The 25,400-nt window shown below is 43.5% G+C and overlaps 1 protein-coding gene across 1 annotated transcript in view; it reads left to right on the plus strand.

The window, feature by feature from the left end:
• The window catches only part of KCNB1 (potassium voltage-gated channel subfamily B member 1), a 186,556-nt gene that overhangs the window by 71,688 nt on the left and 89,468 nt on the right, over window positions 1–25,400 (plus strand). The window lies entirely within an intron of this gene.

Below are 25,400 nucleotides of genomic sequence, written 5' to 3' on the forward strand. Positions count from 1 at the left end.
ATGGCATTTGCAAGGTTTCCATGGCAGCTGATTCCTAGTTTCTGAGCAGGGAGATAGGGCTGGAGATCATTAAAGCAAGGGAAAAAAGACCAAAAATACCTCTTTTTTATTATTTATTTAGCCTCCTTCCAATCCCAGAATGTACCTATTGGCCCCACTTCTATTTAGGACTCTGCTTTGAGCTGCAGTGATGCAACACCCAAGCAGTTTCTGTTTATCCTTTTTCATGCAGGGCCACACTCACATAAGACACTTTGCTGCCTGAGGAAGTGAATAAGATGGTCCTGGCATTCCTTTACAAAAGTTGACCCATAACTGAATGCTACTTCGGGCAGGCTCTGCTTAGAATACAGAATATGTCCTTTAAAAAGGGACCAGCCATAGCTCAGTCAGGCATCCCAGCATCTCCAGTTAAAATGGTATCAGGTATCATGCAGTGAGAAAAACCTCCTTCCAGTCAGAGCAAACACACCGGGCAAATTGTCTGACCTGGCTTAAGGAAGGGTGGGTTCCCTACTATTCCGTGCCTGCCATCCCATATTTAGGAACTGGGGGAGATGAAGGTCTACATAAAAGTAGCTTTCCTAAGAGGACATAGTAAGGATGCTTCCCTGCTTTATTCCCAGACATTTACATGGGTTCTAGATGCCTGGTTCCCTTTCCATGTTTCCTGGCCACTTCTTCCATCCTTTTTCCTACCCCAGAAAATCCATTCAGCGGAAAGGATTGCTGGTCATTGCACAGAGCTTTCTGGTGGCTGGCACTAGGGAAGCTCCATCTGGAAACCCCGCAGCAGCATCCTGGGGCATGTTGGGATCTGTTGGACTCTTGTTTGTCTGAACATGCTTCGAATTTGTGCACTGACTCGCCTTAGCCAAGGGGTGGCATAGAATGCTCTTCCTGACCCATACGGAGATGTGCTTTCCTCTTCCAGCCATTCCAGAGGGATGGAGAAAATTGTTAGGGTGAAGGTTTTCTAATTTTTCTCATAATTCTAGGAGCCGAGATCATTTAGTAAAGTTGAATGGTGGGAAATTCAGGAGAGATAAAAGGAAGGATTTTTCAACACATAGTTCAAATCCCAGAATTCACTCCTATGAGATATAGTGATGGCCACCAACTTGGATGGCTTTAAAAGAGAATTAGACAAATTAATGGAAAATAAGGCTATGAATAGCTGCTGGTCATGATGGTTATATCTAATCTCTTGGTGGTGCTGTTTATTCCTTTTATTTTTGAATTGTAATGGTTTTATGATTTTGTTTGCATGTTATGTTTTTATTAAAGCTTTGTTTTTAAATTCAGTTTTGCTATTGTTAGCTTCCTGGAGTTCTATTTCGGTGACAGCTGGGTGGGTGGGTGGGTGGAAGGCAAGAGAGAAAATAAAGAGGAATATAATACCTCTCACAATAGTGGGGAAGATTGTGATGTGTGTGCCAGCACAGTCTGCTGCCTGTGTGGCAACTGCAAGTGGGCAACTTCAAGGGCCTGGACGGCTCTTCCTTCTTAGTGTTCTTTATCTTTAAACCAGACTTGGACTGAGCAATCCTTCAGGCAGAAGACTGGCCATTATAAAACATAACCCCTGCCTACTGTAGGTAGGAGCCGATGAGCCAGGAGGATGCTCTGTATGCTGACTGAGGCTGTATCCTGAGCTGCCTGCCTCCCTTTGGAACACCCACAAATGGTTTCTCCAATGCAACTCTTGCAGCTGGCACAGTTCTGTCTTCCTGGCTGCAAGGGTGGGGGGTCCCAACTTTGGAGTACGTTTCCAAGGTTAGAGGCAGGACTTCTATGACAGTAGATGCCTAGGGGCCATAGGGGCATGTCCTTTACTTAGTTTTGCTGTTATTAATTTTGTAGCACCATCAATTTATACATGCCTTATGGAGTACAAAGGGAACAGGGAGTTGTATCAATGGCTTCTGAGAAAGTGTGAGCTTTAGGGAGGAATTTGAAAGGGGGGAGAGAAAGCAGTGTCACCACGCTGGCAGTAATTCTATCTATCGTGCCAAAAATGATGTTTGGTTTAAAGTAATTGTTGCAGTGTGGTGTGCACCTCTTTAGTACTCCAGTGTCAATATTTTCATAATCGCTTGGCTATCCTGAAATTCCTGTGTCACGACTTTGCTCAAGCAACTATTTGCGCTTTGCCAAAAGCAGAAGCACATCAAAAAAGGACAGAAGAGGGCACTGATATGCATGCATGTGCTATTATATGTAAAGATACAAAAAACAGAAATAATTGTTATAATTTGCGGTGCAATGCTATGCTTCTTTCATACAGTCATACAGCAGTAGAGTTGGAAGGGGCCAGAAGGCCATCGCCCTAACCCTCTGCAATTGCAGAACACTAAATTATATCATCCCACTTAGAAAGTAAAAGTCTATTCCCCTTACTCTCTGGGAAATGCCAGAAGTTGTAGGCTTTTTTAATCTGTATAACTATATATAGCATTACTCCCTTAAATAAAGTGCACCATTTCACTATAATGTTGAAGAGCATGGCCAGATGGCTCGTGTGCCTCGCTCAGTTTGCTGTCAGGTGCTGTTGACAGGTAACTTCAAGGACTAGTTCTTCCTCCAGATGGTTCCTTATCTTTATCTGGACATCCATCAAATGGAGGACACCTTCAAATGGAGGATTACCATCTCTAAAACATGGACACTCTACTACTGCGTAAACTTGCCAGGCCACATTGACATGGAAGAGAAGCCAACAGAAGGCACTTTGAACCTAAAATAGCAGGAGAAAGTGAGGGAGTTCAGAATTCCTCTCTACAGTTGTGATTTGAAAGCATTCAGGACTGTTTGATATGGATGACAATCAGAGCATCTGGGTGTATAAACAGCTCATTCTGGATACTGTCTAGGAATCACGGGTCAGGCCCCTTCATACACCTGCCTCGACTGTGTGTGATTTTTACACCAAATGGGAAGAAGAGAGGCAGAACTGAAAAGCTGAGTATGACTCAGTAAAATATGGCTTTGGTTCTGCTGCTCTCCACCTACCGGATTTTCTTGGAAATTGCCTTCTGTGAATTATTTCTCTGGGACACCAAGAAAAGCACATTTTGTGAAGAAGAGCCCATGAAGTTCCAGAGAGCCCCCAAGAAGGAAAGGTCATACTTAAAAGTCTGTCCTGGCTGCTGTGGCTCAATGCTTTATAAGAGTTTAAAGAGGTGTTCCTAGGTGTGTTCCAACAGAAAACATCCTGCAACTCCCAGCTGGGGAATACTAGGTTTTGGAGAACTGTCCAGACATGCATAGGATTGCGCCTGAAGGGTATAATTCTATGTCAGCTGAGACAGCAAAAAGGCTTACCATTCCCAGCATGCACAGCCAGCATAGGATTGTGCCTTAAGCGTACTGGAATCTGGAGCAGCTCCAGCATAAAGTTTCCTTGTAGTCTCCAGATGGTTACAGGAAACCATTTAACCATACACTTGATAATACATTGTGCCACACTTCTGCCTTATTTTCTCACGCCATGCTATTTGATAAGGTCAGCTTATTTTGTATCATCCTCCTGGCCTAAATAAGTAAATAAAGTCATGACCAACACATTTCAGCTGCTATCCTAAACAGCTCTATGGATCTTATATAGGCATGCATATATTTCACTAGTATTATGGCAAAATATTCATGGACTAATATCCATATACTTTTATTATGGACTAATATCCATCTGTGGATTAACATCCATGATATACTTTTATTATGAAGAGGGTAGATTACTTGGCAGTCAAAACGTAAAAAATAAAAATAAAGTATTTCTCAAATGTATTCTACAGCCAGTGGATAGCAGGATGTATTTAGTTCCAGGAGTGCCTTTTTCTGCAATGCAATGGCCAAGTGAAAAAGAGAACAGGGCTCATCCACCATTAAAAGCCATGTAAAAGTGAGAATTTCATCAGCTGTAGCTCTCCATTCTGAGCCTGTCCTTTATGCAGGTAAAAGGAAGGAAAAAGAAAGTGTGAGCCCTTGGCCCTACCTCTTTTTAAAAGTGAACTATCCTAATATATAATAGGATCATGGCTCCGTACTCCAGGTCTCTCAGCTAAATAGACCCGAGCCAATCAGAAATAGCTCCATGCCCCAGAGCTGAATAACCACATCTCAGCTGGGAAATAAACGAGTTAACCTTTAACTTGAGATTCCCCGGAGGGAGGTAGATTGAGCTCGTATTCACTTCTTCCAATAGCCCAGTCATGGAAAAGTCATTGTGTACCACAGGCAGGATTAAATAAACAAAGGAAATGCAACCTCTATACATATACCAGTCAAGACGGGCATCTTAACTGATGCTAGTTTTCCAGCATGGGACCTTGAACTCTTTTAAGTGGAAGCCACTCATGTCATGCAGCAATTATGGCAAGATAGGTCAGGTTCATCAGAAGGGGCAAGTTCCCAGCAAGCTTTAAAGGTCTGCTTTGGATATATTAAAGATGGAAGTAATAAAAATCATTCTTTTTAATGTACTGGTTGTAGTTATCCCCTAATAGCAAGAGAGGGAGAGTCATAGAATTAAGAAGAGCTATCAGAACCCCTAATCAGTGCAGGAATGGCCTGACAGCCATCTAGTCTTTCTCTGAATATCTCCAGCAACGGAGATCCTGGCACTTCCCTTGGCAGTTGGCTCCCTTGTCTACTGCTCCAGCTATTGGAAGGTTTTTTCCGATGCCCAGTTGACATGTGTACTGGGTGGTGTTCCAGTAACTTAAGCTCACTGTTTTGTGTCCAACAGTCTTGGATGATAGAAAACAGGCTGTGACCCACTTCTGTATGACAACCCTTTAGGTACTTGAAGAACAGCATCATGTTCCCCACCCGTCTTCTCTTGTCAAGGCTAAACATACCCAGTTCTTTCCATCTTTCCTTCTGGTACTTAGTTTCTAGTCCCGTGATCCTGGATTTTGCCCTTCTCCAAGCGATTCCAGCTTATCTGAATCTGTTTTAAAGTGTGGCATCCAGAAAGGGCAGGCTGTTGTGCTTTTGCATGGAGCGTTAAAACACAAGGGTGCTAGTGAACTGCTGCCGTGCACCTCTTAACACAAGAGACTTGCTGTGTCCATCCTCTACAGTGTATAGGATACTATACACCTTCCTGTGTATTGCATAGGGGGGTGAACATGAAGTATCTTACAGGCTAAAAAAGGAGATACCTGGGCCAGCAATGGATGAATAAATCTTGCATGCCTTTCACAGAAAGATAGTTGTTGCCTGCTACTTAAAATAATTACTTTATCTGAACAGAAACCTGCCTGACTGCAGTTCATTACACTGCTCATCACTTTGATGTTCTGTATCACCTTCTCCAACCTGATGTCCTCCAGATGTGATGAAGTACTGCTCAAGCATACTGGCTTTGACATATTGAAAGTGGTAGTTTAGCGCAGTGATTTTCAACCACTGGTCCGTGGATCAGTGCCAGTCTGCGGGAGATTTCCTGCTGGTCTGTGGGCCGGTGGGGGGGGGGTATCCCACTAACTGTGGACCAGCACAGGGGCTGGCTATCCTCCACCACTTCTTCCTCAGTTGGCATTGCATTTGCTGGTGCCACCAGGGGGGCCAGGGAGGGAGAGACAGTTCGTCAGAGCTGGCTGGGAGCCATGCCATGTCAGTTTCAGTATTTTGTTCTTTTGTTGGCATTTTTTGTTGCTCGGTTTCTGGTTGTTTTCATTTTCATTTCATTTTCATTGGAGAATTTTCATTTTTGGGGATATTGTGTTTGGAAACTAATATGCAGAATACTGTATTATGTGTAAGTTGCTTTCTGTTTCTGCCTCAGTGGTCCTGAAGGTGGTTTTCCTGTTTTTGCCAGTCCCCAGTTGTGAAAAGGTTGAAACCCACTGGTTTAGCACACCCAGAAGACACCATGTTGAGAAAGGCTTTCTGCCTCAGAAATAAACCTTCTGTCTCTCTGTTTTTTTATCCAGAGGGAGACTGAACAGGAAATCCTAAGCAACCTGCTCTTGGAGTACTTTCTTTTCTTAAGTGGGAACTTGGGAAATCCCTTGAATTAGGTAGGGAAGACTCATCTGTGACTCAGTAAAGCACTTTTGTCCTATCTTTAGAGCTAAATTGTACAAGGACTGCATTAACAGCATCTCTCCACATGAGGTGCAAGCCAGCCTCTCATGCAGATCTGTTTATCCCAATCCACATCCTGAGGAAACGTTGAAACACAGCCTAGTTCCTATATAGGCGAAATGACATGTTCTGTATGTGTGTCTGCTTTAAAACTTATTAGCCTATTTCTCCACTCTCCTTCCTCCTCTGGCTCGTTTCTGTCAGGGCTGGTGGGTTTTCAGATTACGTTACACTGTGTTCTTCTGGGAATAGTCAGGACCGTGTCCTTTTGACCAATTTCTAAAAAGGAATTATTTATGTCTCATGCATATTTCTGGGTTTGACTGCCAAAAATGGCAAGAAGGGCTGGGGCATGCTGATAGCACCAGCGGTGGAGAAGGAGAAATTCATGATTTGTGACAAGCAAACAAAAACACAAAATAGCCGCATTCTTCAACATTCCCCCTGCTCTTAATAAAACACGCAGCTGTGCTTTGAGAAAAAGTGCAAAGAAAACAAAGAGGCAGGAGGACATTTCTTTTCCTCAAAACAATTTTTGAAAGATCTCTGCAGTATGGAGAAATCACTGTGCTGTAAAAGAGGCGAGATTGCCCCAACAATTGTATGTTAGGCATAGCACCTCAGCATGGGCTTGATTAGTTGATAGCATCACAGAGGTTAGCAATGGGAACTAGAAAACGGGAGAACAGCTGCCTCTAGCATGCTGGGCTTTTATGCTTCCACAGGTAGCTTTCCCTGGGCGTCCCTGTGGTACCGTTGGACAGTTTTAGCCTGGGGGCCCAATCTGGCTGTCCGGGATCCCTCCTTGCCTGGCTCCATCTCCTTTCCAATCATTGGTTGCCACCGAGCTTTTCTGCAGTTTTATCCCTATTCTAAAAGGTGAAAATGCCTTTCATAAGGCAACAAATGCTTAAGCTACAGTGTGCCATTATTGTCGGTCCCATCCCTTTTCTGTTGGCCTGTCTACCACTGTTGCCTCCAGCCGTCCCCAGTACTGCAGTTCAGCCCCTGAGAGCTTTGAAATGGAAACTGGCCATCAGGTAGAAAGAGGCTTTGGACCCTGCTTTAAACCCTGGACTTAATAGTCCTACAGGGACTCCTTTCAGAGGACTGGTTGCTTCTGTTGTGAAGCTCAATCACGTTCTCATGTTCTACTGCAGCTGCTTCTACTTTCCTGATAAGTTAGACCAAAAGGCCCACAAAACTGCCCATCCTGTTTTTAAAAAATCTGGACATGTGCAGTTTTGCATTTTAAACTCACTTAACTCATGGCACCATCATGGCCGCAAGAATAAAATAGTTCTTGCTTCTGGTGTTCCCACTGCCTGCCGCACTCTGAGTGCTTATTTGGTCAGGGGGCTGGGGGCTGGGCTGGGCTAGGCTGCAGCTCCCGTACTGTTTGCTCCAAGGTCCAGCCCTAGCTGCACCACTGGCTGGTCCACTGTGAGAAGCTGATGGGGCAGACAGAGAACCGTGGGCTTAAGTGCATATTTCCAGAACCGGCCGTTTGTATCCACCTGCCTAACCCTGCCCCACCCCTCTCCATCTGCACCAGAAAGTGGGGAGGGGAGTCCATACAGACTTGGCTAAACATATGGGGACAACGTCTGTTAATCCTGGAGTAGTTTGCCTCTTGTACCAAAAGAAAACAAGAAGCTCTGTCTACACATCAGGACCACCTTGACTACTATATTTGGTGAAAACATAGGGCAGCCGTCAATCTACTTTCCACTGGGCAGCATGTCAGAGGGCGAGCCTCTCTTTGAAAGCAAAATAAAATATTCCGCTGTAAAGCTGTCCTATTCAGTTCTGGTATAGAGTTATAGAACTGTTCTCCATCCACAGTTAGTACCTGGGAAACAGACTGGACAGGTAGGCACACAGGTCACCTGGTCACAAACTTGGTCTTATAGGACAGATGTCTTGTATTTCTATTTAAGGGCCATTTAGAGAGAAAACAATGTTACAGCTTCCAGCATTCCCTAAAGAGCACAGCCACTTGAGGGATGCTGGGAGATGTAGGAATTTTTTTGGTCTAAGCAGGCATAGAATTGCCCCTTGAATTATACTACTTATTTTTAAATGTGCACCTGTACAGATACATTTTCGCAAGCAAATCTTATGTAAATCTGTGTTGTCTTTTTTGTGTTTTTTGGGTTGCTGAAGCTGAGTGCTGGGGAAAACGGAAGCCTGGGCAGACCGAGGTGATTTCGGTTTTTGGAACTGCTTGCCTGATCTAATCCAGGCTGACAGTATTTACGTTCATTTGTACTAGGAGGCCATTTAATGCATTTCTCTAGCAACCCAAGTTACTTATTATGGTCTTAGCAACACTCAGTGTAGCAGTCGATATATTGTTTGTTGATCTTTTTTTCCTTAGCTTTGCAATATGTTCGGTGTGTAACAACTTTGTTAGCAATAAAAGTAAAACATTGTCAGTGCAAGACTTTTTATTGTTCCAACTTGTTAGCTGTGTTGTGTGTTTTTTAAACCCCAGGCTAAGGTCTTATGTGGGTTTAAATTCTCCCTCTGTTTTTAATTATCTCCTATTTTATATTTTAATATTGATGACTGCTCTTATAATTTATTGTGTGACTTGTTACCTTCCTGGAGGACAATTCTTTGGAGCTGAAGGGCAGGCTAAAAATATATAAAATGGATAAAAATCAGGTAATTCATCAGTTCTATTAGCACACACTGAGTGAACTAACGATAGGAAGGCCATATGAAAGTAACTTGCAGGATATTCTGTGAATCAAAACAAACATTAGGGATATGCATATTTAACCAGTGCAAGTGCAAGATGAATATTGGGTATGGAATATATTACCATTAATTTAAAAGATAAACATACCAAGTTTCTCCTCTCTCAGACTGTAAAGGAGGGCTTGAACATATACAGGGAAAGTTACTTCATCGAAGAAGCACAAGCAGTAACACCAAGTTTTTAAAAGCTATCTGGGGATGGGGGTGGGGATCTAGGAAATTACGCTGGCTTAGCATCTGTTCTGGGAAAACTGCTTGAAAGCATTATTAAAAATAGAATCAGTAAGCACAGAGAGGAACAAGGCCTGCTGGGAAAAAATGGTTTCCACAAGAGGGAGTCATGTCCACTAACCTTTTGGAGTTCTTTGAGAGTGTCAGTAAGCACATGGATGGGCAATCCAGTAGGTCCTGCTTATCTGGACTTTCAAAAGGCTTCTGTTAAAGTCCCTCACCAAACTAAGCAAACTAAGCAGTCATGAAATAAAAGGGGTGCGTGTTGCCGGGGGTGGGGGGGAGTTCTTATACTTCACTAACTGGCTAAAGAACAAAAGACAGAGGGTGGGAATAAATGCCAATTTCTGCCAATGGAGATATATTACCAGTGAAATCCCACAAGGTTCAGTATTAGGACCAATGCTTTTCAGCCTATTCGTAAATGACCTGGAATTTGGAGTAAGCAGTGAAGTGGTCAATTCCGCTGAAGATGCGAAGTGTTTTTGGGTGGTTAAAACCAAAACGAAAACCAAAAGAGATTGTGAGGCACTCCAAAGGGATTTCTCCAGGCTGGGAGAATGGGAATCAAAATGGCAAATGCAGCTCAATATGAGCAACATGCATGCAGAGCAGTGGATGTTGGGGCAAAAATCCCAGCTTCAGTTGTACACTGAAGGGATCTGAGCTAGCAATCTCTGAGCCAGAGAAGAGTCTTAAGGCAGTGGTAGTCAGCTGGATGGAAAGGTCAGCCCAGTGTGCAGCTGCTGTGAAAAAGGCGAACTCCATGCTGGGCGTAATTAGAAATGGAAGAGAAAACAGAACTGCCAAAATCTTACTTTTCTTACACAATTCTTAGGTACAACCGTACTTAGAATATGATGTTCAGTTCTGGTCACCTTATCTGAAAAAGGACATTACTCAGTTTGAAAAAGTACCAAGAAGGGCAACACAAATGATCAGGGGGCTGAAGTAGCTCCCCTGTGAGAAGCAGCTGCAACAACTGGGATGGTTAAGCATAGAAAAAAGGTGACTTAAGCGGAGACATGATAGAGGTGTTTAAAATAATACACGGTGTGGAAAAAGAAGAGAAGGAGACACTTTTTTCTCTCTCCCATAGCACTCAAAGCCAGGATCATCCCTTGAAGCTGATTGGTGGGAGGTTTGGGACAGAAGGAAATACTTCTTCATACAAACATACAATGTATATATGGAACTCACTGCCACAGGAAGTGGTGATGGCCACCGATCTGTATAGTTTTAAAAGGGGATTGGACAAGTTCATGAGGGTGGATGCTATCAGTGTCTGCTAACCTTTGTAGTTAGGTGCTTTCTCATTTATCAGCGATGGCATGCCTGCATACAACAGTTGCTGAGGAGCTTGGGCAAGAGGAGGTCTTGCAGGCATCCTATAGCAGCTGATTTGCTGCGATGTGCTAGGCTAGATGGATCTTGAATCTGATCCACCATGTTTTTTTCTGCAGAAGTTCTGGGAGACATTTTTGCAGCCCTGGCTATGGTCTGAAAAAATAAGTTCAACACCAAAATTTTTGCAAGACATTTATTTATGTATACAAAGCTCTACAGAGTTTAGCTTGTTTTGTTTGCAAACTAAATTTAACCCCTTTAATATTCCATAGCATTGTGCCAAAATATAGCTTACATACAAGCTATATTTGACCTTTTTTGTGCTCTGTATTGCTAAAACTGACTCTTTTTAAATAAAAATAAAAATGCTACTGCCAATCCAGCAGTTTGGCAGGAGAGAAGAAGCAGTTCTGGAGGCCCTGGACCTTTCTGTCTAAACATGCATGTTATAATCTGTATAAATGATTGGTGTTTTGAGCTGAAAGGTGCGTCTGGTCTGAAATTAGTTCATTTGCTGTTGATGCCTATCCTACTATCAAGTCCTGGGGGCTATCGCCAGTTAACACATCTGAGGGAGGCTTGGTTGGTGGCTACTAGGAGAAGGGTCTTTTCAGTGGTGACCCCCTTCCCTGTTATGGAATAAGCTCCCCAGTGAGAGGCACCTGGCACCAACCTTACTATCTTTTCAGCACCAGGTAAAGATCATCCTCTACTGCAGGGCATTCATGTAGCTTCCGGGGCCTGCTAGCTGTTAAATGGGTCTGAATATTTCTCTCTTTCTTCTTCTTCTTTAAGTTATTTACAAACATACATACAGTACTTTGTGAACCATCCTGAAAGCTTTGGCTGTTGGGTGGTATAAAAATAAAATATAAATACATAAATAAATGCCTTATTTATTGAAGGAGTGGATCAAATTTTCTTCTCAAGGGCAGCAGAAGCATCACCATGGGTGGAACGGAAAACTGGCCTTTCAGCAAGATCAAAGGAGATCAATCCATTCCAGGAAGGGAAAGGCCTTTGGTCTGTTCTATGTTATTCCTCCTCTTTTCATTTATGGACTCTGTGAAAAATCTTTTAACTTTCTCAACTCAGTCAAGGAAAAAACAGACCCATTTGATTTAGGAGATGAAGTATGGTAGCCTTCCATCTCACGCTAAACTTCTTTCCCTTACCCCTTCTTTAATCAGCTGGAGAAGTCACAAGCTGCTATAACTATCAATCTCATAAATAAGGCTCAAGGCTAGAGTGGCCATGTGCTGCACTTTGAAGAGGACAGTCCTCTATTTGAAGGCATGGTCTGTTTGATGAGATGCCCTGTCAAAGGCTAGTTAAAAATTTAAAAAGAGAGAGTAGAAGCTGTGCAGTTGTCCATCAAGTTAGCGCCTTGACAGCAGTCTTAGGAGGCACCTGGCCCATTCTCCTCCATTATAATTTCTATTTAGATGATAGTCACTCTTTAGGAATTTGCATCTATTCATATATATTGTATATGCAAATACAATACATATGCCTTGATTGGTGATTAATTTACCCCTTCCTGCTTAGGCATTACTGGCAACCTGACCCAAAGACCAGTTCATTTATGACTGATAAAATACAAATGGAAGCCATTTCTCTGGGTCACATGGCACTTTTAAAAGCCCATATAAAGCAGAGATGACAACTTTGGGATATTTGAGAACTATTACTGCCCTTGTCCCACCCTGTGAGATGAGCTCACACTTGTTGGGGTGCCAGAAATGGGGTGGTGGAGGATAATAAAATAACAATAAACAAAGCAAAATTGCACCCTATAGTGGCTGCTATGCAGTCCCCAAAGGGTCAAAATTAGCTTGCAAAATTAGCTTTCAGTCAAGCTTTTGGTGCCCCATCGCAGCTATGGTGTGCCATTTTATGGAGGAGGAATGGTTATGTCCCCTTTTGACATTTTTTGGATGCTGAATGCGAGACTGGCTAGCTGCAGGGTTCCCCCTGTGCCCATTGAATGAACCACCTGCTATAATGCAGTACTATCGTACAGATGCGGCCAGTGTCATTCTCTCCTCTGTCATAGAAATGTTGCTAACAGAGAAACATGGAACTTGGGCTACAGGGACAGGTTGCCATGCCATTCAAATAATGTATGGATTGGCCCATAATGTCATAATTAAAGATCAGAAATTCACGACTGTGTTCCAAGGTGCCAGAACTGCGCTGTGACCCTAACACTGTGTTATTTTCCAGGGTATCCAATAGCTAAGTGGGCAATTCTTTTTCAGAATGTTTTAAAAGAGTAGATTTCTATACCCTTTTCTTGGTTATTTAAATGACTAGCCAGCTGTATCTCAAATGCCCAGGAAAGGCTGCAATTAGCATTGTATTCCTAAAACAATCACAGCTCCAACCCTCATGGCAGATTTTATAAAAGAAGCTTTAGGCTGCAATCCAATTCAGACCTAACTTGGGAGTAACTCTCACTGCAATCAGTGTCATTTGCTTCTAAATGGGCACATACAGGAACACACTGTTAAGGATGACTTTGGATTCTACTTTGAATGTAAAACATGCAAATATTTTAGTTTAAGAGTTAAACAGCCGGCTTTCCTTCCTTATAAACACCATTAGAAAAGCCACTGGAGCTGAAATTTCTCCGTCCAAATTAACACCAGTCCTTTAATTCCAGGCTTTCCATAATAGTGATAGGATGTGACTTTCTATGTCAGAGGTCATTTTGGCGCTACTGCATTAAGCGCAATGGAGAATATTCATTACGTGCATATTTACTGGTGCATGTGTCTTAGGTAAATGCCATACTTTTGACAGGTTCTGGGCATGCTCAGACAAATACCAAAGCAATGAGAAATGCACAAAAGAAAACAATAATTCCAGTTCTGCACCAAGAACAGCTGAACTCTGCAGGCTACAATACCTATCTATTGCAGAGTGTAGCATTTTATTTATACAGGACAGACGCTTCTTTTGACCAGTGGACGTCTTATTCAGCCACTACTCTGGCACTAGGGGACTGGCAGTCATAGCCCATCTGGCTGTAAGGTATGTTTGCAACTATAAGAGCAGACACATGCTTTACAAAATAAAATACCAAAGATTTCAGGAATTTGAACTCTGTCCCTGTTCTGTAGGGTTTCTACTCCTGAACTTAAGTGTGATTTCAACGTGCCCATGGTTCTAAATCTGTTGTCCTTCCATTGCTACTTTGCACTGTAGATATTGTGTTGCCTATTCATGTACCAATGGAGGTCAGGCCTATAAAAGAATGCTTCCTTTCTCAGATTTAAATCTTTTACAAATGCCAAATGAGATGAATTGGCATTTACCCTTTGATTTCCCTTGAACATTTGCCTGGCATTTTTTGCCCTATTTAGACAACTTTATTCAGTGAGTTCCTGAATTAATCATTTCTGTGAAGAAAATCTCAGCTGTCCAAAATTTACATCCCTGCTACTCCTGCCTCACCCAAACACTTCACAGTAACAACAGCTGTTATATCCAATGATCAAATCTATTCTATTCAGTAGCATTAGATATTCTTGTTAGTGGGGGCAGGGTAGAGCATTTACCTGTTTTTTGCAATGCGTTTTCATTACTGCAAGCAGGAATAAGTCATCAGTGATTAAAATCAGTAAAAAATCTTTTATCTTAATTTGCAGAATTAAGACAGCCCTTGGCAAGGAGCCTGTTGCTATTTGCTAAATATCTGTGTGTGTTTGCATGTGCACATATTGGCTTCTCACTTTAAAAATTTAAATATTCCATTTCCCTTGCCATTGTTCTGGTGTTGTATATTCTTGACAAGCCGCATCATGCCATGTCATCTGACAATCAGCTACAATTTGGTGTGAAACAGAGCGGCAGCCAAAAGTCATCACAAATCACTGTGTTGTTTCTGCACAAAATCAAGTCTTGCTGAATTCTTGCTTGCATGCAGACATCTCCCTGGAAGCTCTTAGCAAGCTGCATGGGACCGGGGATGGTTTCTACAGTGGGCCAAGCGTCTACATCTCAGCAGGGGCCCCTGGGAAGAACCCCATGGAGTTGCTCCTCTGCTTCCAGCTGGTTCACCTGCCCCTCACTCAAAGAAAAGGGTGGTGGTGGGGAGAAGGAGTGAGGGGCAGGTGAGGGCCAGACTCACTGAGAGAGCGAGCCCTTGGGGCCAGCGTGTTCCAGGGTCCTCAAAGGGCTCTCTGAGACCAAAGGCTGTGACCAGGCTGATACTTGCTTGGCTTTAAAAAATAGTCTCTTTTCCTAAGGGTTCTCCTGTACAAGTTCTTTTCTCTGGATTTAATTATTTAGAGCATTTGTATGCTGCCCAATTGTGCCACAGCATTTCTGGGCAGCTCACAGTCATAAGATTTGCATATCTCAAATTGAGATAATTGACTCACAGGACCAAGCAGTATTTAAATTCTACTGTTTGTACTGTTTTAGTTCCATCTTTTAAAAGTCCCTAAAAGATTGTTTTCCTGACATGGGATGCAGATGGCACACTGGTTTTTCATGTATGGAATAGCGACCTGGAAGGGGGGTAGCATTCTGTGCAGGGCACTGCAACAGAGAAGAAGAGGTTCAAGAAGGTGAACTCACCTTACAGTCCTCTACATGCAAGTCTGGTTTTGCTCTTCAGAAGGGGTGGAAAAATTGTCGTCTTGTTACTGGACTGATCCTCCCTTCATTCCTGGCCACTGCCTATGCTAGTTGGAGTTAGAGTTCATTAACACTCGGAGGTCCACAATTTTCCTATCACTGTTCTAGAAACAATAGATAATTTGTGGACCATCACAATAAGAATGGACCAAAGGTGCCATGTTAGGTCTCTTTTTTATTTCTTCCAGCTAATAGGGTATGCATTCAGTTTCTCAAATTCAAGAAAAAACAGAATCATGGGTTACTTAAAACATATAAAGAAATCTGTAAGCCTTCCCCTTAGCTTTGTAGATGTGTGTCACCTTTGTCCAAGCAGTTTAGGGTGGCATATATAGGAGCTTGCCGTTTTTACAGTCACAGCAGCTGTATAAGGTGGAGAGCAGGGGTAGAGAAGTGAAATTGGGTGGAGAAAGACAGATGAGTCCCCCAACCCTCTGTGAGCAGGATGATGTCATGGGACTCCTTGGTCAGGGATCCTGCACCATACCTGTACTGGGGAGAACACAGGATCATCAAAGCTGTCCAAACAGGTGCTAAGTAGAGGAAGGTTCTTCTATCTAGGCCCTTGGCTGGAAACCTAAATTCACCCATCCCTCATCTTCCCCACTGTGAGGTTCACAGTTTTCCATTCCTGGTTCACACAAAGGGACTGGCCTATGATAACCACACGAACTTCATATCAAACTGAGGAGCTGAAGCTGGGCCTGCACCATCCAAGGCCAGTTATTCATCAGCTATACCCCGTTGCCTCTCTTAATGCATCTGGGACATTCTTGCCACATGAAACAATTCCATTGCCAAAGTTAATAGGTACCAGTTGGACAGAAGCAGGCAGCTCACTAGATTCAGAGCTCATTTTGTTACTTGGGATGCACATGTGTTTAATTGTCCTTCTTTCTGTTACTTTGGAGCTTTTTCCTTGTCAGATGGCATAAGGTGTTGCCCAGGGTATGCAAGACATAAGTTTACATTCCTCTTTAGAGTTTCTTCCCTTGGCAGCCTCAACCAATTATCCGTCTCTCAGTTGTGGCTTCACATCTGTGAAAAATGAAAAGTAATACAATTATTTCCACCAGCTGATAGGAGGATAACTGGGTAATATAAAGACAGCACAGTGCTTTGTACTTTGGAAGAGCTATCAACATAAAGTTTAATTTGAGGCAGAACCAGTGTTCTCCAGATGGATTAAACTTTAGCTTCCATCAGCCTCAGCCAGTACAGCTGAAGGTCAGGAATGCGATGACTTGTAACTGAAAACAATAAGATAGCACCAGCTTGGAAAAGGCTGATAGACTATCATGGAATAAATTTCTCGTAGTTCTTTGAAATAAAAATTACAGCATATCTGAGCATGATTTTCTTAACCACCAAGGAATCATTTCACCTTTTCAGGTTCATCTGAGCAGGGCTGAAGTGTAGCACTCTGGTGAATCTCTTTGTACAACTTATAAATGCTCACCAGAAACCACGTTTACAAAATCAACAGTCCCAGTTATGGTCTTTGTTCGCATGACAACACCACCCACCACAGGGAGTGGTCATGTCTTGGAAATGTAGCAAGGTTTCTGCAGGTTGGTGTATTTTTCATGAACAAGCCACCCTGGTGCTTATTAGCAGGATGGCTTAGCATGACGTGCAGACAAAATTAAGGATATGCTTGTTCCCTTGAGGCTTTCTTTTAAAGGTGTTTCCCCCTCGCTGCAATAAACCTGATGTCATATTTTCCACAGCAAGCGTAGCCTAAATTTTAAATGGAACCATACAGAATCATGTGTGATGTGATGCCATTAAAACATCAGACTAGTCACAGAAGCATGAACTCACGGCTATGGATTTTTTTTATTAAGCAGGCAGTTGTCTTTTAGAGTCTGGCAGCACTTTAAAAACCCACCAATTTATTAAGCTTTTAAAACTTTATCAGGTGCTGTTTTTGGATGGCTACTCTGTAAACTGTTTCTTTTCTTAAGGAAAGCTATTCTGTTACAATTCAAGTATTAGGTTTTATTTATGAGGGTTTTTTTTTTTTTTTACAATGACTGATCAGCGACCAATTAAAAGGGAGTTTGAAGAAATAGGAACAAGCCAATACATTGTTTCTAAGGCAATGTCTTAAAAAAAAAAAAAGCAAATAGCCTTGTTTAGTTCTCTGAACAAATTTTATTTAATGATCATGAATGCACCTGGCTTTGCAAGGATTGGGAAATGGCTTGGAGAGAGTTGGTTGGTTTGTGTTTTAATACAGGATACCCACAATGTCTTGGGTCATAGGATAGGCTGGATTCCCAGTTCCAACCTTGGGAAAACACTCCAACATTAGAGCTGGGACTTTAGCCTTGCGGGGCCCTCCCTGTACCCTTGCAGCTGGTGCAGTTCTTCCTGAGTGAGCTGGACTCCAAAGCTGAAGGCCATCTTTGCAGCTGGCACAGGATGGGGGAATATTTGGGGGCAGGGAAGGGAAGAGCACATTGCTGCTGCCTCCAAAGGAACACAGCAATGTCTCAGCCTCTCCTCCTTGTAAGAAGAGGGAAAATATTTGGACAGCCAGAGCACGCGGTCTATGTTTTGGAAGGGGAGGGATGTGCAAAGGCAGTCCTTGAGACTATGCTTCTGCTGCCTTCCATGGGCTGCCTCTGAGTTTGGAGGGTTACAGGCAGTCACATTGGAAGGCACTCTAAGTGGTATATAAATCTATTCAATAAATCGGTAAGAACAGATTGATTTAGCAAAACCTATAAGTAAAGTTACACTGTGGTCAGAGTTGGACATAAGGGGCTCACCTTGTCTGAGTGAAACCATGACCTCTGGCGTGCACACACACACAGGTAATGGCCATGCCATGGTGCAACCCGAAGCCCCTTGAGGACAGGAGCTGTTCCACAGCAGTGGAGAACGGTACCCATCTTACTCTGTCCCTTGGACTACTCCCCCATGGCCACAAGCTGTATTGCTGCTTACTAGTCACATCAGTTGCAGGCTCACTTTTGTGTTTGCTAAATTGCAGCTGCCACACATTAAAGGAATTGCATGAATCAGCCCATAGTTAAATCAGGAGGCTTATTAATATTGTCCCAAGACAGGCTCAGAGCAGGTGTGAGGGCTGTGCCGTGCCTTCTTCCCTCACTAGGTAATGTTTTGGAACAGATCAGATGGTGTTGTTCCCTTCCCTGGTGTGAGAAGCCAGAGCACTGTGGCTCTCTGCTTTTCCTGCTCCGGTTAGAATACACATCAGACTACCCATGAATAAGAGCTGCACGTCCTTCCCAGTCTAATAAATAGCATATGCAGGTTGCAGTGACTCAGTGCAGCCCACAGGAACTAAAATGCATCCAGCTTCTCTTTCATGTTACTTTCGTTCAATCCACCTCCACATCCCAAGAACATATTTACACAAGCTATTTTCAGTATCACAAGGTAGCAAGACAAATCTCAGCTAATGCTTGCTGTTTAAACAGACTCTGGGTGTCTCAGTGTTACATTGAACATTGGTCCTTTAAATGGCTCCTCCAACTGAAAGTGTCATTTTCTTATTTCCAAGAAATAGGTTCAACTTAGCTGTAGCTTCAGAGTCTAGACCAAGAATTCCCAGTCTGTATGCCACAAGAGAACTGCTAATGAATGGCCATGGGATGTAAATTAATGGTTCTCATGAGTACCTAATAACAAAGGCGGCTGTGCACCATGCATCCACACAGAACACGGTTTGCAGCTTGCCATCTTTCAATCAGCCTCTAGCCAAAGGTGGTACCTCCACCCACTCTTGGCACTGACTGGGACTGGAGTTACACCTGCCCTGGCTCACATCTGGGCAAGATCAGGGAGGAGCAGGGTGTTAATATCCACAAAAGGCAAGTGGGCAGGCCCAGGAAGGGAGGCCAACCAAGAGCATCTTGCTCTGTGCCTCCCCCACCAAAAAGAAACACAACCCCAGGCTGCAACTGCCAGGCACTAAGATCCCTGTAGTTCATGGGAATAGCTATTCCCTGAAGAGAAACCAATGGCTTTTGGCATGAGTGAATGCTTGAAAAAGCACGTTAAAGGTCATGTTGTGACTGCTAAGGACCAATCTGTGGGGTGGACAGTAAATCAGGGGTGGGAAACATGTGGCCGGTATCTCACAAGGAGCCCCTGCAGTTCTGTGGCACTCTGTCATGCCACTAAATTTCTAGGAATATATGCCCCCACCACTGCTCTTGAAAGGATGGTGCTTTTAGCATAACGGGGGGGCTAAAAGGCTTAAACTTAGTTGCAAAGAAGGCAAAGTATAATTCGTGGCATGTGCTGGTTTGCCACCAAATTTCATCAACAGCCCAGCAGTGTTTTTCGGGACGTACTGCAAAATGCAGCTTACTGGAGGGGTGCCCCGGTCTCCCACCGTTCCCACCTGCCACTGACCTATTTCAGTTGCAGCTGTGGTGGTGATGCATATTTAAATGCTCACTCTTTTTATTTTCTTTTTAAACCTTGCATGTAAAAAAGGGGGGAAATCCAGCATGCTATGGAGAGGGCAAGTCTAAACCATCTCTGTGAGGGCATTTATTTTTCATGAAAAACAGCATGCAAAACTTTTCCCTTAAAAAAAAAGAACAGAACAGAACAGAACAGAACAAAACTCTGTTTTATTTTGTTCTTCTACTGATAGTATAAAGTAACCCAAATCACAAACTAAGTCTACTGTGTGACCATGCAGTGGGTGCCCAGAAGTGCTGACTGCCCTCTTTGCTGTGTGTATAGTAGGTTATGTTTGGAAATGGTCCACCTGGGCCCTCGAAGGCTTCCATAAAGCACTTAACACTGTCACTTCTAAGCACAAAAAGACACTAAAAGAGATAAGATTCCGTTAGAGTGGAAAGACCAGATTCAGATCCAAGAAATTTTCTGGGCTGCTATTCAAGCTGCTTCTGCCAGTCTTTGAATGATGATGATGATGATGATGATGATAATACTGTAATAATACTAATAAGCTGTGACTATCTACAGGGATATGTTAACTGTTTATCCACTGTATTTAGTGGCTCATGCCACAGCACATCCATCACTGCAGCAAGAAAATGCAGAAACAGTCCTAAACCATTAATTCTATGTGGAGACAGTTACTGCCTTCTCTCCCCCATTCCTGCCTCCCTCCCCCGTTGTTATTATTGCATTGCAGTTATATCTCACCCTTTTTCATATTGTGAGGAATCCAAGGCAGTGTACATACCTCCGTTTTATCCTCACAACAACAAGCCTGTGAGGTAGGTGAATGACTGCCCCAAAGTCACTTGATGGGCTTCATGGCTGAGTAGAGACTAGAACTTGGATCTCCCGGGTCCCTAGTCCAACTCTGTAAATACCATATCAGTCTGGCTCTCTCATATATATGGAGATGGAGATATGGAGATATATGAATGCGAGAGGAGGTGTTTCCCAACTATAAAGCAGCAGTTGAAGTTTAATGATCCTTTACTACTCTTTGGTTGTTTTTTTTGAAAAAAATTACTTGCTGGTGACAAAACAGTTTTGATTGACAGAACTGGGGTGGCATGCAAAAATGTTTCTCTCTTTCTTACTTTCCCTCCTCAGCTCTTACAAGCATCAGGAAGACCTTGACACAACCTCATTTAGCATGGATTCACACAACTTTTTCTCTCCATTCTGCTATATTTTCCCCCTGTCACATGACACAGCTCAACTAGCTATGACAGTCCTCTATTCTTATTTATTCACACTTCCTCCTTTCATATATGGACTGGAACACAGAGGGGCTCTTCTGTCTTCCACACTGGTTGCTTGGAGCACATTTCTCTCAGCCCAGCTCCACACTGGAAGTGAGCCAAGCTATTGATGAATCTCTTGAAGCAACTGAGCACAGTATGGGTGAAGGAATGTGATGGTTTCACTCTTCTCAGTAGTGTGCATCATACCATATAAAAATATTTCCCAATTTATGAAAACAAGGCAGACATATCAGAAAAATACATATGGCTGCCCTGTCATGTCTAATTTACCTCAGTGCGCACAACCAAATCTATGTTTAGTTCAGAAAGGTGGCTATAGGCAAAATTCAACTGATTCTGAGGTAGTTGTCAGGTCACTCCTAAAGCAACCTTTACTACCATACTTCCCCACTTACTTTGGGCAGCTATTCAGGGGCAGAGTTACAATTTATTAAACAAACCTCCCGAACTGGGTAGTGTCAGAATCCCAGAATCTCAATTTGAGAAGAGGGAATAAAACTCGGGTTCATGGGAAAGACCAAGCATCCAGACCATCTGAGGCTTTATTGTATTTACCCCAAGGTTCCTGCAGTACTCACAATAATGCATGCATTACTGGGCCGGCAGAGGTGAACTCTGCTGCAAAGCTTCAATACCATTACAGGGCATTTATAGGTACACAGGTACAGGGCAATTGATGACACAATGCGGAGTTTACAATAAGATTCTGAGGTCATCACATACAGAACAGATAAGGAAATGTCAGTCAATCACACAGTAACACTGAGATTACAATATTTCTAATTGCCTGTATTGACACTTTAGTTCAGTAGCTTGAACCCATCTCCAGGTCTGCTTAGACATGTAAATTCAAGCTACTGAAACTATGCATGAACTCAAGACTCTTATCTACTCTAGACATTCTGAATCGGCCAGGGCACATGGAGCCTCTGGGCTATCAAAAGATACTTCCTTGTAAACTGAATTCCAACAATGACTATTTAATCATTGTGAAGGTATACAATGTAAATTTGGACTAAATGGCCTGTGTACTGCAGCCCACAGCTAAAGGTGAGAGAAAGGAGTGGGGGAATGCCATTTTAAACAGTGACTGCCTGGTTTTGAGAAGGAAGACAGGATTTGATCCCACAATGCAAAGGCACACAGAAGTAATGTTTTTCAGACAGGATTTATCCAAATTTTCCCAACAGTAGCTGTCAGAAATGGCAACGTCTTGCTTAATTCTTTCCTTTTTTTCTCGTTTCGGTGGAATAGCTGAGTCCATGGGCTGATGCAAGAAAGGGTGATCAGAAAGCACCCCTGTGAGTCTAATGAATGCATGAGAGGATGTGAGCTTCCAACCCCCTTGCATGCTCACTGAACATGTGTAGGAAGAATCTTCGGAACAGCCCGTTATGCTGCCTACTTCTCCACCCTTGCCAGAGCAGCCATTGGTATGGGACAGGGAAACACACAATGCAGTGCGATCAGGAGATGAGGTAAGTTGTACTGCAACTTAAAGATGGGGAAACTCAGTGCACATTCCGAGCTCAGTAACAGCTGTATACATTCAGGTTTAGTCTCAGTTGTAGTTTGGGAACTGTGGGTTGAGTTCCAGTCACACAACCACTTAGATGCATAGCAAAAGCATTCTTTGGTCATTTTCCTCATGTACTGGGCCAACGTGTAGAGGGCAGGCCACATGGCTGGCCCAGCCCTTATGTTACTCATGCTAAGTAGTCCTCCTCTGTAGGCAGGTCACAATTTCTTTTCTGGGAGAAGACTGAGTCAAAGTAAGAGCTGAGCACCTCTGTTTTTCCCTTGTCTTCTTTTTGTCATCCTTGATGAACTGCTGCACACCCCTCTCTTTTTTGTCTTTTATTTTGAGTGTAGCTATAGAAGACTTCCTTATTATATTTAGCATGCCTCCCTAATTTCAGTTCACTTTAGCCTTCCTGACTCCATCCCTGCAGGTCTTTGCTGTTTGTTTATACTCTTCATTTGAGGCTTGACCTCCCTTCTACTTCCTGAACATGTTCTGCTTTGCTTTTAAGTAGTCTCTTTTTGTGGAGCCTTGGGGGGGGGGTAGTTTTCTATTCTTTTCCTTTGTTGGTATTAGTTGTTATGCTGTAAGAATTGCTTTTTTAAAGATTTCCCATCCCTCTTGGTCTCTTCTCTCCTTTAGGGTGAGTTGCCAGGGGATTTTGCTTATCACTCACTTGAATTTCTTAAAAGTGGCCCTTCTAAAGTCACGGATATATGTTTGACTGCAGCAGACATTTGCCATCCTCTTAATAAAGAATTAGAGAATGGTATGGTCACTTTCCCCCAGGGAATGCATGATTGTTACTCTATCTATCAGATCATCTTTATACATTAAGCCTAGTGTAGCTGTTTCCCTTATTGACTTCAGTCTTTGTTTTACTGATTTCCACAGAGTAATTAGCCTTTCCTCTAAAACCAGCTGTTTTTGCATTTCTCCCTCCGGTACTTGGAAGCAGTTTGAGATTTTCACCATTTCCTGTGTTGAAGCCTGTATTCTATTTACCTTGCTGGTGACTGCCACTTTTTCCCAGAGAGTTTTGGTGTCTACCTCTTCTCTTATAGAGTTCACTGCTTCAGATGGATGATGCCCCTCTAGTATCTCATCATTTTTCTGTTCAGTTTGAGGGTGGATAATTATAGCTCCGTTTCCCTCAGCTTTTCTTCCAAGAGGATAAATTGCCTGCATTTGTTACGTTTAAAGAGTGGGAAAATGTCAGACAGAAGTACAAACATCTTGGACTTGTTACAACTCACTGCCACTAGATGGCTCTCTCCACCAGGGTTTTCTGGATGGCTAATTTTCCTGCTTCTTGTAGCAGGGACATGGGTTGCCTGCACATGGGAACTGAAGGTGGGGTTCTTGGGTGTGGTCATGCTTTTCTTTTTGGGGGTGGATAGGGGTGTGTTTGGTGAGTGTCTCCTTTGCTGGCGTGGCTCTAGCGCCCATGGAGTAGACTCCAGAGAGCTTGTTTTTCGGGGGGTGGGGGATTGAGCAACTGCCTTGTGAGGGTGTCCATTTCTCATTCCCCCCATGACTCCCTCAAGTTCTGGGGTTTGCAGGCACCTGTCTTGGTGAGGTAGCGGAAGGGACGGAGTCCTTCGGCCTCTGCTTGCACTTACCGGGCTCTTCCTGGGATTGGCATTGCCCCTCCCTTTGCTAGCGTTTGAGCTTCAGCAGCTTCCTGACAACGCCAGCTGCAGTGGCAGCCCTAATTTTAACCACCCTGACAACAACCAAATAAGGTAGGGTTCAGGATATTATTTGAGGGCAGCACATCCCCCTGCCCCAATCCTCTGCAAGTCGGATGTCATTGGTTCGAAAGCCCAAGGAACCCGGCTTCAAGTTGGATGTCAGGAAGTAGTTCCAGATGGCGAGGACCCCTGGGATATGGAGTGGGCTTCCAAGGGAGGTGGGTGAGGCCCCACAGTGAGGTGTTCAAGGAAAAATTGGACAACCATGTGAGTGCAGCTGGCTGGAGACGGGCGTCAGGCTAGGTTGCTCAGGAGGCCCCTTCTGGCTCACGTTTCTATGGTATGGCCACTCACATGAACAAGAGTAGCATGCTGTGGGCCAGCTGCCTGACTTCAGCGCTCGAACCCAGGCTACTGTAGCGTCGCTCTCCCCAGCATGAGCCTGCATCTGCACTGCACCACGGGCTCAGGGCCCAGCAGCCTTGCGAGCAGGCATTCATATTGCACAGGAGGATGCTGAGGCTGACATAGTAGTGGCTCTCCATGGCCACACAGTGAGTGTGTGGCTCCTGGCTCTGCCATGCCGTAGCAAAGGACCCCTGCTGGGCATGAGCAGAGTTCATTTCCTGGGTATAATTTTTTTTCAGTGCAGCTACCAAATGGCTGAAATTATGTGGAATCAACGGATTCTTCCAAGGAGAATGGCCGTGCAAAGCCAACCTATGGATTTCCCTTTATTAGAGATAGAATGTGAGGACTGAAGAGGCCAGGAATACTAACTTTCCTTATTTTGACTTCCCTGAAGAAAACAAGCCTGACACTCTGATATGTAACTTCTGGTTCGTTTCTACCTAACTTCTGGAACCCTTGTCCTGCTGGGGAAACAAAGGCTTTACTATTTTTTGCAACTGAGGCTTCAACATGCCCTTCTTTGTGTGAGAAGCAGTTTTAAAATGTCCTGGGCTCCCAAACCATGTAGGGCATAGGATTTTTTAAAAAATCACTAGATAAAAATCACTGTGGCAGCTTGTCTAGATGATGAGTTGGAAATGTGGACTTTATCCTCTGAACATGTAGGAACATGAGATCAGCGAGGGTAAGGGAAGTTTATTGAGGGCTTTCTGAGAGTCTGTAGCATGAAGCTGGATGGGTGGGTGCATATTGTTTTTATCTGAGGAACAGAATGGAAAGATCATATAGTTACCTGGCAGAGAAACATGGAGAGCCTCTGTGGTGTTCACCTCAGAATCCTCCTTCAGGCAAGTTTTCAGCAAAGACACTGAACTGTCCAGAAAATGCTTGTTCTGAGATGCGACTGCCAATTGTTAAGACAGAGTGTTACTCATTCTACACAAGGTCTGATTAACAAGCGTAGGGAGCCCA

This window comes from Varanus komodoensis, unplaced genomic scaffold, assembly GCF_004798865.1.
Source record: "Varanus komodoensis strain SLA01 unplaced genomic scaffold, ASM479886v1 scaffold37, whole genome shotgun sequence".
Lineage (NCBI taxonomy): Eukaryota > Metazoa > Chordata > Lepidosauria > Squamata > Varanidae > Varanus > Varanus komodoensis.